At 44.9% G+C, this 12,574-nt stretch overlaps 1 protein-coding gene across 2 annotated transcripts in view; it reads left to right on the top strand.

The window, feature by feature from the left end:
- The first annotated feature begins 549 nt into the window (after positions 1 to 549).
- Positions 550 to 12,574, top strand: part of LOC139751452 (synaptotagmin-5-like) — a 95,997-nt gene continuing 83,972 nt past the window's right edge. Inside the window, exons 1-2 of one of the 2 annotated variants that reach the window (XM_071666871.1) lie at positions 550 to 715; positions 3,880 to 4,322. The gene's annotated coding sequence lies outside the window, so the exon portion shown is untranslated. Of the gene's footprint in view, positions 716 to 3,802; positions 4,323 to 12,574 lie in introns of both variants that reach the window. The other variant, XM_071666870.1, reaches the window with a different exon arrangement.

Genomic DNA, 12,574 nt, shown 5'->3' with positions numbered 1-12,574 from the left:
TGTATTGCGAAAATTCCCCCCCAAAATTGACGAATTTATGAATTCACATCAGCTAATGTGTATATCAGTGACCCCTCCATGTTCTGTGATGACGTAAGCAGTGATCAGTAATGGATTTAAATCAAGCTTTTCCCACATCAGTGAATTTCACAAATCACCGTTGAATCCTAAAGCTTTATATAATGACTTAGCTTAAGCTTTAAGATACGACCTAAGCTTAAAAGTTCATCCGTTCTGTATCCGACTTACTGGACGAACAATCTGGTTTTCAAAGGGAATCTAAATATATATAAAATTCTCTCATATTCCCATCATCTTTAGATTATCACTTATAATTACTCTATATAATTATATAATTACTCTATAATTACCTTGCCTTGTTGATGAAATGGTAATCGACGTCGCGAGCAACGCGAACGAACGTAATTAATCAGACAATCCCGCAAAGGAAATCCTTTGAAAGAAGACGATAATAAGGTGGCCGAACACACACACACACACAGCGCGGGTCTGCCTCCCTCACTCCAGCCAGCCAGCGCAGCCATGCTCAGTAGACGTGTGACGGTCGAGGTGAACGGACGCGCGCTCGCGGAGCTCCGCAACCACCACCCCCGATCTCCTCTCTTTCGCCTCGTCTCCATTTGGGCGTTTGCCTCCTCTGCGTGTTGAATACCTTTCGTGTTTGTGGAGAAGTAGCCATTGGAAATAATTTATGGTATTGATGACGTGTATATACGTTCAAAAGCTTGTCAGAGGAGTTAATTCAGTGGATATGGATAGTGGTGGAAGTGGAAGGGGTGGAGTTAGAGACTTGATTCTCTTCGTGACATCCAATAAAATAAAAAAGGGTTACAGATGACTCTTGGAACAGCATTATTGTATTACACTCGTCACACAGTGCGCCCGCGGCTCGTTCGCCCTAACGAGGGTGGTTTGAGATGGTTCCGCAAGACCCCGAGGGCTTCCACAAGGGGGGGGAGGGGGCCCACTGTGGGCCATTCCACCAGCAGCAGCAGTGATAATGTGATAACAGTGCTCGCGGGAGGCGACGGAGGGAGGGGAGGTCGTGTGTGTGTGTGTGATGGCGCAGTGAAAAGGCGGTCAAGTATGTGTGTGTATGTGTGTATGTGTGTGTGTGTGTGTGTGTGTGTGTGTGTGTGTGTGTGTGTGTATGTGTGTGTGTGTGTGTGTGTGTGAACACCGTCAGTGAAGGACCATGATCGTAGAGGAAGGAAGAAGGGGGGGGGAGTGTGGATCACCACTGATAAGATATCTTAAAAAAAGTGCTTTTTTTTATCAGTTAAGATAGTTACTCCTTCTTGTCCTTTTAGCCTTATTAAAAATACAGTTATCTGTTATCAGTTATCAGTGTATAATGTATAGTGTTTGCTGTTACGTTAGTAAATTTAGATACATGTGTATATGTCCAATTTATATAAACCATATAACCCGTTATCACGTCAACACTATAGTACGCTCATATATAAACCCGGTGTATACAAGTAAGTTATTACCATACGTGAACTGCATTTATATGGGAGTTAGGATGATGTATATAGTGTTTATGAACCATATTGTGAGGGGATGGGTAATGGGGGTTTGGCTGTCCCCAGTGAGTGAAGTGGTCAGCTGTGCTCGGGCTCACTGGACACGTCGCTATGTACAAGAGTCTGGGGGGGCCAGAGTGGCCATTATTGTGGCAGTTAACACACACTGTTAAATCTCAGGTTAATGTTATTCTTATGTTGACACTCGGCCAGAACGAAGGAGGGGGGATATATATATATATATATATATATATATATATATATATATATATATATATATATATATATATATATATATATATATATTATGTAAGTATCGTTAGGATTTGGGTCTTCAGGAATCTTTTCATGTCATTATTTATTAAATAACTATTTTTCTGTTTTTTTTTTATGTAGAACTGTTTATAGTTTCGGTGTACAGTAAAATGTTTGAACTACAATTATCGCCCATAATTTAGTTATGCCTCATTTCTAACGTTCATATATATATATATATATATATATATATATATATATATATATATATATATATATATATACAGAGGTATAAGTTTGTTGAGTATTCCTGGTAAATTATATGGGAGGGTATTGATTGAGAGGGTGAAGGCATGTACAGAGCATCAGATTGGGGAAGAGCAGTGTGGTTTCAGAAGTGGTAGAGGATGTGTGGATCAGGTGTTTGCTTTGAAGAATGTATGTGAGAAATACTTAGAAAAGCAAATGGATTTGTATGTAGCATTTATGGATCTGGAGAAGGCATAAGATAGAGTTGATAGAGATGCTCTGTGGAAGGTATTAAGAATATATGGTGTGGGAGGCAAGTTGTTAGAAGCAGTGAAAAGTTTTTATCGAGGATGTAAGGCATGTGTACGTGTAGGAAGAGAGGAAAGTGATTGGTTCTCAGTGAATGTAGGTTTGCGGCAGGGGTGTGTGATGTCTCCATGGTTGTTTAATTTGTTTATGGATGGGGTTGTTAGGGAGGTGAATGCAAGAGTTTTGGAAAGAGGGGCAAGTATGAAGTCTGTTGGGGATGAGAGAGCTTGGGAAGTGAGTCAGTTGTTCGCTGATGATACAGCGCTGGTGGCTGATTCATGTGAGAAACTGCAGAAGCTGGTGACTGAGTTTGGTAAAGTGTGTGGAAGAAGAAAGTTAAGAGTAAATGTGAATAAGAGCAAGGTTATTAGGTACAGTAGGGTTGAGGGTCAAGTCAATTGGGAGGTGAGTTTGAATGGAGAAAAACTGGAGGAAGTGAAGTGTTTTAGATATCTGGGAGTGGATCTGGCAGCGGATGGAACCATGGAAGCGGAAGTGGATCATAGGGTGGGGGAGGGGGCGAAAATTCTGAGGGCCTTGAAGAATGTGTGGAAGTCGAGAACATTATCTCGGAAAGCAAAAATAGGTATGTTTGAAGGAATAGTGGTTCCAACAATGTTGTATGGTTGCGAGGCGTGGGCTATGGATAGAGTTGTGCGCAGGAGGATGGATGTGCTGGAAATGAGATGTTTGAGGACAATGTGTGGTGTGAGGTGGTTTGATCGAGTGAGTAACGTAAGGGTAAGAGAGATGTGTGGAAGTAAAAAGAGCGTGGTTGAGAGAGCAGAAGAGGGTGTTTTGAAGTGGTTTGGGCACATGGAGAGGATGAGTGAGGAAAGATTGACCAAGAGGATATATGTGTCGGAGGTGGAGGGAGCAAGGAGAAGAGGGAGACCAAATTGGAGGTGGAAAGATGGAGTGAAAAAGATTTTGTGTGATCGGGGCCTGAACATGCAGGAGGGTGAAAGGAGGGCAAGGAATAGAGTGAATTGGAGCGATGTGGTATACCGGGGTTGACGTGCTGTCAGTGGATTGAATCAAGGCATGTGAAGCGTCTGGGGTAAACCATGGAAAGCTGTGTAGGTATGTATATTTGCGTGTGTGGACGTATGTATATACATGTGTATGGGGGTGGGTTGGGCCATTTCTTTCGTCTGTTTTCTTGCGCTACCTCGCAAACGCGGGAGACAGCGACAAAGTATAAAAAAAAAAAAAAAAAATATATATATATATATATATATATATATATATATATATATATATATATATATATATATATATATTGCACTTCGAATCCTCTTGTGTATCAGGCAAAGTACAATAGACCAATTTGAAAATAAATTATGATTAATTAATGATAATTTGTTAATTAGTCTGGCATAAATTACGCGTCGGGTATTATTATTTATCCGTTTCTAACTTAAAAAAAAAACAATTTTCAGAGTTGAACTAAATAACATTTTCCCAGCAGCGAGACATCAGAAACATCTTTTTATTTTTTATTTATTTGTCGAATAAGTAAGAGGAAGTAAGCGCTCGCCGAGTGAGCGACGCTGATTGGATTAGTGTGTTCGGCCTGGTGGAGTGAGACACTTAAAAAAAAAAAAAAGAAAACGGGATTTAAGTGAGCAGTATTAAGATCAGATTCGAAATAGAGGATTGGATAGTGTTTGGTCCCTCAAAACAATGGAATCGAGTGACTGAATCCTGAACTTATACAAACATTTTGAGGTTTATAGTCCATTCAGCCATCATATACATCACTAGTAGACTACGTGGCTACTTGCGAGAGACTTGGGTGTGTGTGTATACGTGTGTATATACATAACTGGGATCCATAAGCGTTCACGGAGGGTCTGCAGTACAACACATGACCATCTTATAACAAGTTAACAACATGGCATCTAACCACACACCTGAAGATTGCCTTTAAATTCTCGTTGGAATTTATATACCTTCAAGGTAAGTCTTTGTTGTTTTTTGGGTTTTTGGTGTTTTTTTTATCATGAACTAGAATTTATAAGGTTTGTAGTAAATTAATTATTTTTTTTTCAAAGTTTTTCGTATGTGAACATGATTTTTGTATAATTGTACGATTTTTGTATTATTGTAATACTATTTTTCAGTTATGGGAATAACTACATATATATATATATATATATATATATATATATATATATATATATATATATATTTTTTTTTTTTTTTTTTGTAACCGACATGAGCTACTCATGGCCATCATGTGCAAGAACTGGAAATACTTGAGAATTACTTAAAAAAAATATTAATAATTAGAGTTCTGATGTGTGTAGACCTTTTGTCAAAAGTAAGAAGGTTGTTATATTTGACGATGGATGGACGAAATAAGGAAGATCATTCCACAGCTTCGCTATTCAAACATCATAACGGCCAATCCTCGTATGATGATGGGCACAAACTATTGGAAGCAGCAGCTCCTCGCCTGCTGGGGATCCAGGTGATGGTCCATTTGGACTTGGATCAGACAACACACAAAGAGCAGCGGTCGAAATAATACCTGCAGAACAGAGAGATGGAAACAACGCCACCAGAGTGGGTGAAGAACAGCCCCAGATGTGTCTAGAACATTCTATACACTCGGGGGGGAAATGGAACCTTTTGGAAGATACAGAAGGCCTGATCACAAGAAAAATAGAATTTTAGCACCAAAATAACACCTTGAGAGAGAGAGAGAGAGAGAGAGAGAGAGAGAGAGAGAGAGAGAGAGACGGTCATATAGATCTGGGTAGGCTGAAGTACAGCTGTTACTGGGAGATGGTTTTCTGGGTCATAAAACCCACAATGGTTCACAATAGCGTTAAGACATTTACACTCGCCGTAATTATACCTTGGCTAAAACTTGTGGTTTTTGTTTTTTAAAAAAGAGAAATGATAATTATATGCATTCAAGACGACATCTCATTTTCTTTCTTTTGTCAGAGATCTCCCCTCAGGGGTTCCCCGCTGACACAAGATGGGTCCTTCTACGAAGTTCGTTAATGGGGATATGGGAAGGGCCCCGCCCTTTTTGGAAGGGGGTCCAGTGTTATCACAGCTGCTCTGGAAGACATGGCTGGTCGACGGTCTGGCCACCACATGTAATGGGCTTAAATTAGTATCTTTAAGTATATATATATATATATATATATATATATATATATATATATATATATATATATGTATATATACTTTCCCGCGTTAGCGAGGTAGCGCCAGGAACAGACGACGCAAAGTCCCCCACATCCATTCGCATCCATTCTCTCACTATCATATGTAACGCATGGAGACCACAGCTCCCTATTCACCCCTAGAGCTGAACGAACAGCTGGGGTTGACTGTGGACCGACTGGCGCAACCAGGACTCGAACCTATGCCACGTTCGACCCTGGGCGTCGGCTGGCTGTGGATGCGTCATGGTCAGGAACGCTAAACACCACAATGATCCATATTAGGGTCAGGTATGAGGTCAAGTCTAATGAGATACAGTGAGGTCACCTGCTTGTGGGTTAATGATGGTGAGGTGATCACAAAGTGTGAGGAGGTGAAGATTACGTCAGAGATCATGAGGACCCTATGTCGCTGCCTCCTTCTTCCTCCTCCTCACAGTATTGGCGCCACGATCCTTGCACTGTGAGGTGGGATACCAGTGAGGGTGTGTGGTGCACTGTGAGGTGAGGTGGGATACCAGTGAGGGTGTGTGGTGCCCATGGCAACACGAGCAGCCAGCCAGTCAGGCAATCAGACACCAGAAGCGACGATCTCTTTGATTGTATTTTCCACAGAACACCTGGTCGTCTTTACCTCGAGATCTCATCGCTCGCTACTGACCTTCACCGTCCTCCTGAGAGCTCTTATTTGGACGTCGGGAGCTGAGAGTCTTGTACATCTCAGCGAACCAGACCCACTTCCATAACGTACCGTTTCACACAGATCCAGTTTACTCCCCCTTCTCTTCGGGTGGGGGGTGGTAGCGCCGAGGACGGACGAACGCTTGGCTCATGTATTTATAACGCGTGGACACTACACACACACACACACACACACACACACACACACCCGAGCGGCCATGTATTATGCAGCGACGAAACCGGAGCTCCTCCATCCACAGCCAAGACGAGCGGACTATCCCATGGTTTACCTTGACCGCTTCCCCACACACTCTGGTTCAGGCTATTGCCAGCATGTCGCCGTGCACGCCTCTCACCCTCCTGAATCTTTCGGGATTCGATATGGCCAATGTCCTCCTTCATTTCATTCTCCTGGCTCTCTCTCTTGGTCTACACCTTCGTCGCTCCTCTTCTGCCACACAGATCCTTTTAGTCTTTCTTCACTCATCCTCTCCATATGTCCACACCACTTCAGCACACCCTGGTGACTTCTTTCAATCAGACTGTGCATAAAAGCACATCACAACGCACATTGTTCTCGGGCATTTCATTAACAATACGCCCACCCTCTTCCGTACCTTTGCATTGATAGCGCAAGGCTCGCATCCATATAGAAGACTCGGGAACACCAGACCCTCACACATACCCCAACAGACGTTGACCTCCCCTTCCGTACAGACATCAGTGCACTTACGACCTTATGTGCCTCTCCCATACGAGTGATTCCCTGTAGCCTCAGTGGTTCCATCCGCTGCTATGGCCACTCCCAGCTGCTTAGAGTCCTCCATTTCCTGTCGGTCTTTCGGTTTTCCCTATTACAACTTACACTCAAATGATCCGTTTCTCATTCTCCCTTTGTACGTCCTACTCGCACACATGCTTAACTTTTGCTTAAAGCTCTACATTAAGTTACTTTCATTGCATCTGCATATTTGTAGCACCATCCACGAGCCGTCTCAGTCAGCCCAACCATACCCTCTCTCCCGATCTATAAATGCCTCGTGAAGTTCGCGCTCCGCAATTTTTCCCCACATGAAATATTCAGAGTAAAAACCTTGTTTTGCATATCCCACACCTCTCCTGAAGCCATTCTGCTCCTCCACCGTCGGGTCTCTGTGCATGACGCCTCCCTCACGATCATCACCCTTTCCATACACACCTTACCAGGTACTCTCAACAGACTTGTGCATCTGTAATTTGAGCATTTACTTCAGTCGTCTTTATATGAGGGCAAGACAGATGCATTCTACATGTTGTCTGCCTGACTAACTGATGAGTATCACTGTCATCGCCCTTCTTGAGACACTCGGGTGTAATCCCATCTACTCGTGCCGCTTTGCCATACTTCATCTTACACAAGGTTTTCCCTACCTCTTCTCTTTTCACCAAAACCATTTGCCATGACTTGATCACCCAGCATGCCACCTCGTCTCAGACGCACTCTTATCCAACAACATAACATTCCTTTAACATATGCCGTCTCTTTGCACTTCTTTTTCGCCTGATACGACTGTCAAATCTGTTTCCCCTTACTGTCGCTCCCATGTGTTCTCCCCTCACCCTACCTCTCATTTACCTTCTATTACAGCTCACTTACGTTTCCCTTGACTCCCTGACGCTTTTTTATTTCTTATAGCCTCCCAATCACTTGCGCTCCTTCCCTGAAGTTACCACCCATACGCTATCTTTAATCTTTCGTAACCAATTTAACTTCCTTATTACACCATTCACTACCCTGTCACACACGCCATGTCCCACCATCCACATATGACACCCACGCTTCATCCGCCACAAGTGAACTGTGCTTCTCTTCCTCTGTGCTGTGAAATGGCGGTCTTGTCTATCTGTCGCAATGGCGAGGAGGTGAGGTGAGGTTAGGTTACCAGACGCAGTTTTTCAGTAAGTCATCCACTTGCTGGGCAGGATAAGAGTGGCTGAGTTCCAGCCCTATTTTTCAACACATCCCGATCAACTCTCCCCTAATTTTATTTACACCGGGTACCGCCATACCACCCCGATTCTGCCTTTAACTGCTACATTGCCTCTTCATGCATTCAGATCCCCCAGAACCAAGATTGGACCCCTTGCATCAAAACTGTCTTGGCACTCACTCACCTCTTCCCCCCGCAAAAACGCTCCACCTCTCTTCGCCACTCCTCCCTGTGTCATATGCATAACCAATAAGAGTCACCCATCTCTCATGGTCTTCGTTCGTCGTAACGCACTTGAGCCGTGAGCTCACATCCCCCCCCCCACACACACACACACACACACACACACACACACCTTCAACACACTCATAGGCACTGTCGCCCTCGTCCTCTTGAAGTGGTCAACCCGCCGTCTGCGTTCTCAACCCTCACCTGAAACATTGGCAAATCATTCTTCCCCCTTCCCCTTGAGCTTATCCTCGACACAGATCCAGAACGTCCAGGTTTTCCTCTCTCTCTCTCTCTCTCTCTCTCTCTCTCTCTCTCTCTCTCTCTCTCTCTCTCTCTCTCTCTCTCTCTCTCTCTCTCTCTCCCTCCCCCCCAACCTTATCTGTGCAGCATCCACGCGCGTTCATACGCCCAAGCCGGAGCCTTTGAAGAGAAATCCTGGTTGAACTCTTCATTTCCCCCTCCTCTATCATTTTTTTGGGGGGTTATAATATAGGAAGGGAAGCGTTTCCAGCCCCGAGCTCTCGCTGCAATCAGTCGCCTCTTGCGACACACAGGAGATACGTGGGTGGTATTTGTTTGTTTGTTTGTGTGTTTGTTTGTCCCAGGGTGAATGTGTGTTTGTGATGAAGAAGAGTTGTATGAATAGCGTGTTCTCCCGTGAATTCTTGCAGGACACGCGTATGTGAAGAGGAAAGACAGAGGGCCAGGGAGGGGAACTCGTTACCCACCTTAACGTACCGACCTAACTTAGCCTTAACCTAATGTAAACTAACCTAACCTAGCCTTAACCTATCCTAACCTAACCTAAACTAGCCTAACTTAGCCTAGCCTAGCCTAACATAGCCTTAACGTACTCAAACCTAACCTAACCTAACCTAACCTAACCTAACCTAACCTAACTTAGCCTAGCCTAGCCTAACATAGCCTTAACGTACTCAGACCTAACCTAACCTAACCTAACCTAACCTAACCTAACCTAACATAGCCTTAACCTAACCTACGTGGGAAACCCTTCCCCCCCCCTCCCCCCAGCCATGTTTACAATGTTGGTTAACATTATCATGGCCACACCTGGCCACCGCTAAGCTTTCGTTCACTGGAGAACTTATAGCATAGCACCTTTATAGGAACATATTTCCAAAAGAAGGAACAGAGAAGGGGGCCAGGTGAGGATATTCCCTCAAAGGCCCAGTCCTCTGTTCTTAACGCTACCTCGCTAATGCGGGAAATGGCGAATAGTATGAAAAAAGAAATATATATATATATATATATATATATATATATATATATATATATATATATATATATATATATATATATATATAAGAAATGATGATCCACAATATTTATAGAAATTTATAATAAAAGATGAATGGCTTTATTTCAAACACAATATTAATAATGTCTTCTCTTTTTTTAAACTTTAACTTAGAAAGAAATATGGTTCTAGATTATATATATATATATATATATATATATATATATATATATATATATATATATAGATATATAGATATATATATATATATGTGTGTGTGTGTGTGTGTGTGTGTGTGTGTGTGTGTGTCGTCTCAGACAACAACATAAGACTGATACAACAGTTGTGAGAGTTGTTAGCAGTCCTGATATATCCCCAGGTACAGGAAGCTAGGTTGGAGCTCCCAAGGCTAGGTTACGCTCGGCTACACCCGCTATGTTACGTGTAGTTACCTTAATTACACATCTATGATTATATTGGTGCTATGGGAAGGAGAGGAGAAAGTAATGTAATTCTTTGTGTGTGTGTGTGTGTGTGTGATCCGGTATCGACACTTTTGAAAAGTATAAGTTGCGGTGCTTGTGTTGTAAGTACCCGGTGAAACCCACAACGCATTTATAGACGGCCCCAGCACCCACGTAATTCTATAACCCGGCCACAATCTATAACCCGGCCACAATCTATAACCCGGCCACAATCTATAACCCGGCCACGATCTATAACCCGGCCACAATCTATAACCCGGCCACAATCTATAACCCGGCCACAATCTATAACCCGACCACAATCTATAACCCGGCCACAATCTATAACCCGGCCACAATCTATAACCCGGCCACAATCTATAACCCGGCCACAATCTATAACCCGACCACAATCTATAACCCGGCCACAATCTATAACCCGGCCACAATCTATAACCCGGCCACAATCTATAACCCGGCCACAATCTATAACCCGGCCACAATCTATAACCCGGCCACAATCTATAACCCGGCCACAATCTATAACCCGGCCACAATCTATAACCCGGCCACAATCTATAACCCGGCCACAATCTATAACCCGGCCACAATCTATATATCCCCGGTACATTATAACCTGTGTTATCATAAGACCTCATCCAACATTACGTTTTCTTTGAGTCTCACAGTAATTGACCCCCCCCCCTTCCCCCCAGCTTCCATCTCTGAATGTAATTGATGATAATCTAAACTTTGGCGGACGGACGAGTTAGATTTGGCGGACGGACGAGTTAGATTTGGCGGACGGACGAGTTATATTTGGCGGACGGACGAGTTATATTTGGCGAACGGACGAGTTATATTTGGCGGACGGACGAGTTAGATTTGGCGGACGGACGAGTTAGATTTGGCGGACGGACGAGTTAGATTTGGAGAAGGCCGCGAAAATGTTGTCCTTTTCAGCTGGTGGAAGATGGGTATGTTGGCGGGCGCGAAACTGGGTGGGGGAGGAGGAGCCTTCTGCTGTACTGTCCTGTCTCCATCTATAGTGGTGGGTGGGGAGGAGGAGCCTTCTGCTGTACTGTCCTGTCTCCATCTATAGTGGTGGGTGGGGGAGGAGCCTTCTGCTGTACTGTCCTGTCTCCATCTATAGTGGTGGGTGGGAGGAGGAGCCTTCTGCTGTACTGTCCTGTCTCCATCTATAGTGGTGGGTGGGGGAGGAGCCTTCTGCTGTACTGCCCTGTCTCCATCTATAGTGGTGGGTGGGGTGGAGGAAGAGCCTTCTGCTGTACTGTCCTGTCTCCATCTATAGTGGTGGGTGGGGGAGGAGCCTTCTGCTGTACTGTCCTGTCTCCATCTATAGTGGTGGGTGGGATGGAGGAGGAGCCTTCTGCTGTACTGTCCTGTCTCCATCTATAGTGGTGGGTGGGGGAGGAGCCTCCTGCTGTACTGTCCTGTCTCCATCTATAGTGGTGGGTGGAGGAGGAGCCTTCTGCTGTACTGTCCTGTCTCCATCTATAGTGGTGGGTGGGGGAGGAGCCTTCTGCTGTACTGTCCTGTCTCCATCTATAGTGGTGGGTGGGGGAGGAGCCTTCTGCTGTACTGTCCTGTCTCCATCTATAGTGGTGGGTGGGGGAGGAGCCTTCTGCTGTACTGTCCTGTCTCCATCTATAGTGGTGGGTGGGGTGGAGGAGGAGCCTCCTGCTGTACTGTCCTGTCTCCATCTATAGTGGTGGGTGGGGGAGGAGCCTTCTGCTGTACTGTCCTGTCTCCATCTATAGTGGTGGGTGGGATGGAGGAGGAGCCTTCTGCTGTACTGTCCTGTCTCCATCTATAGTGGTGGGTGGAGGAGGAGCCTTCTGCTGTACTGTCCTGTCTCCATCTATAGTGGTGGGTGGGGGAGGAGCCTTCTGCTGTACTGTCCTGTCTCCATCTATAGTGGTGGGTGGGGGAGGAGCCTTCTGCTGTACTGTCCTGTCTCCATATATGGTGGTGGGGGAGGAGGAGCCTTCTGCTGTACTATCCTGTCTCCATCTATAGTGGTGGGTGGGGGAGGAGCCTTCTGCTGTACTGTCCTGTCTCCATCTATAGTGGTGGGTGGGAGGAGGAGCCTTCTGCTCTACTATCCTGTCTCCATCTATAGTGGTGGGTGGGGGAGGAGCCTTCTGCTGTACTGTCCTGTCTCCATCTATAGTGGTGGGTGGGGGAGGAGCCTTCTGCTGTACTGTCCTGTCTCCATCTATAGTGGTGGGTGGGGGAGGAGCCTTCTGCTGTACTGTCCTGTCTCCATCTATAGTGGTGGGATGGAGGAGGAGCCTTCTGCTGTACTGTCCTGTCTCCATCTATAGTGGTGGGTGGGGGAGGAGCCTCCTGCTGTACTGTCCTGTCTCCATCTATAGTGGTGGGTGGAGGAGGAGCCTCCTGC

Source organism: Panulirus ornatus, chromosome 11, assembly GCF_036320965.1.
Source record: "Panulirus ornatus isolate Po-2019 chromosome 11, ASM3632096v1, whole genome shotgun sequence".
NCBI lineage: Eukaryota > Metazoa > Arthropoda > Malacostraca > Decapoda > Palinuridae > Panulirus > Panulirus ornatus.
Note: the sequence above shows the minus strand (reverse complement) of the source record. Positions and strands in the feature narration are given on the sequence as shown.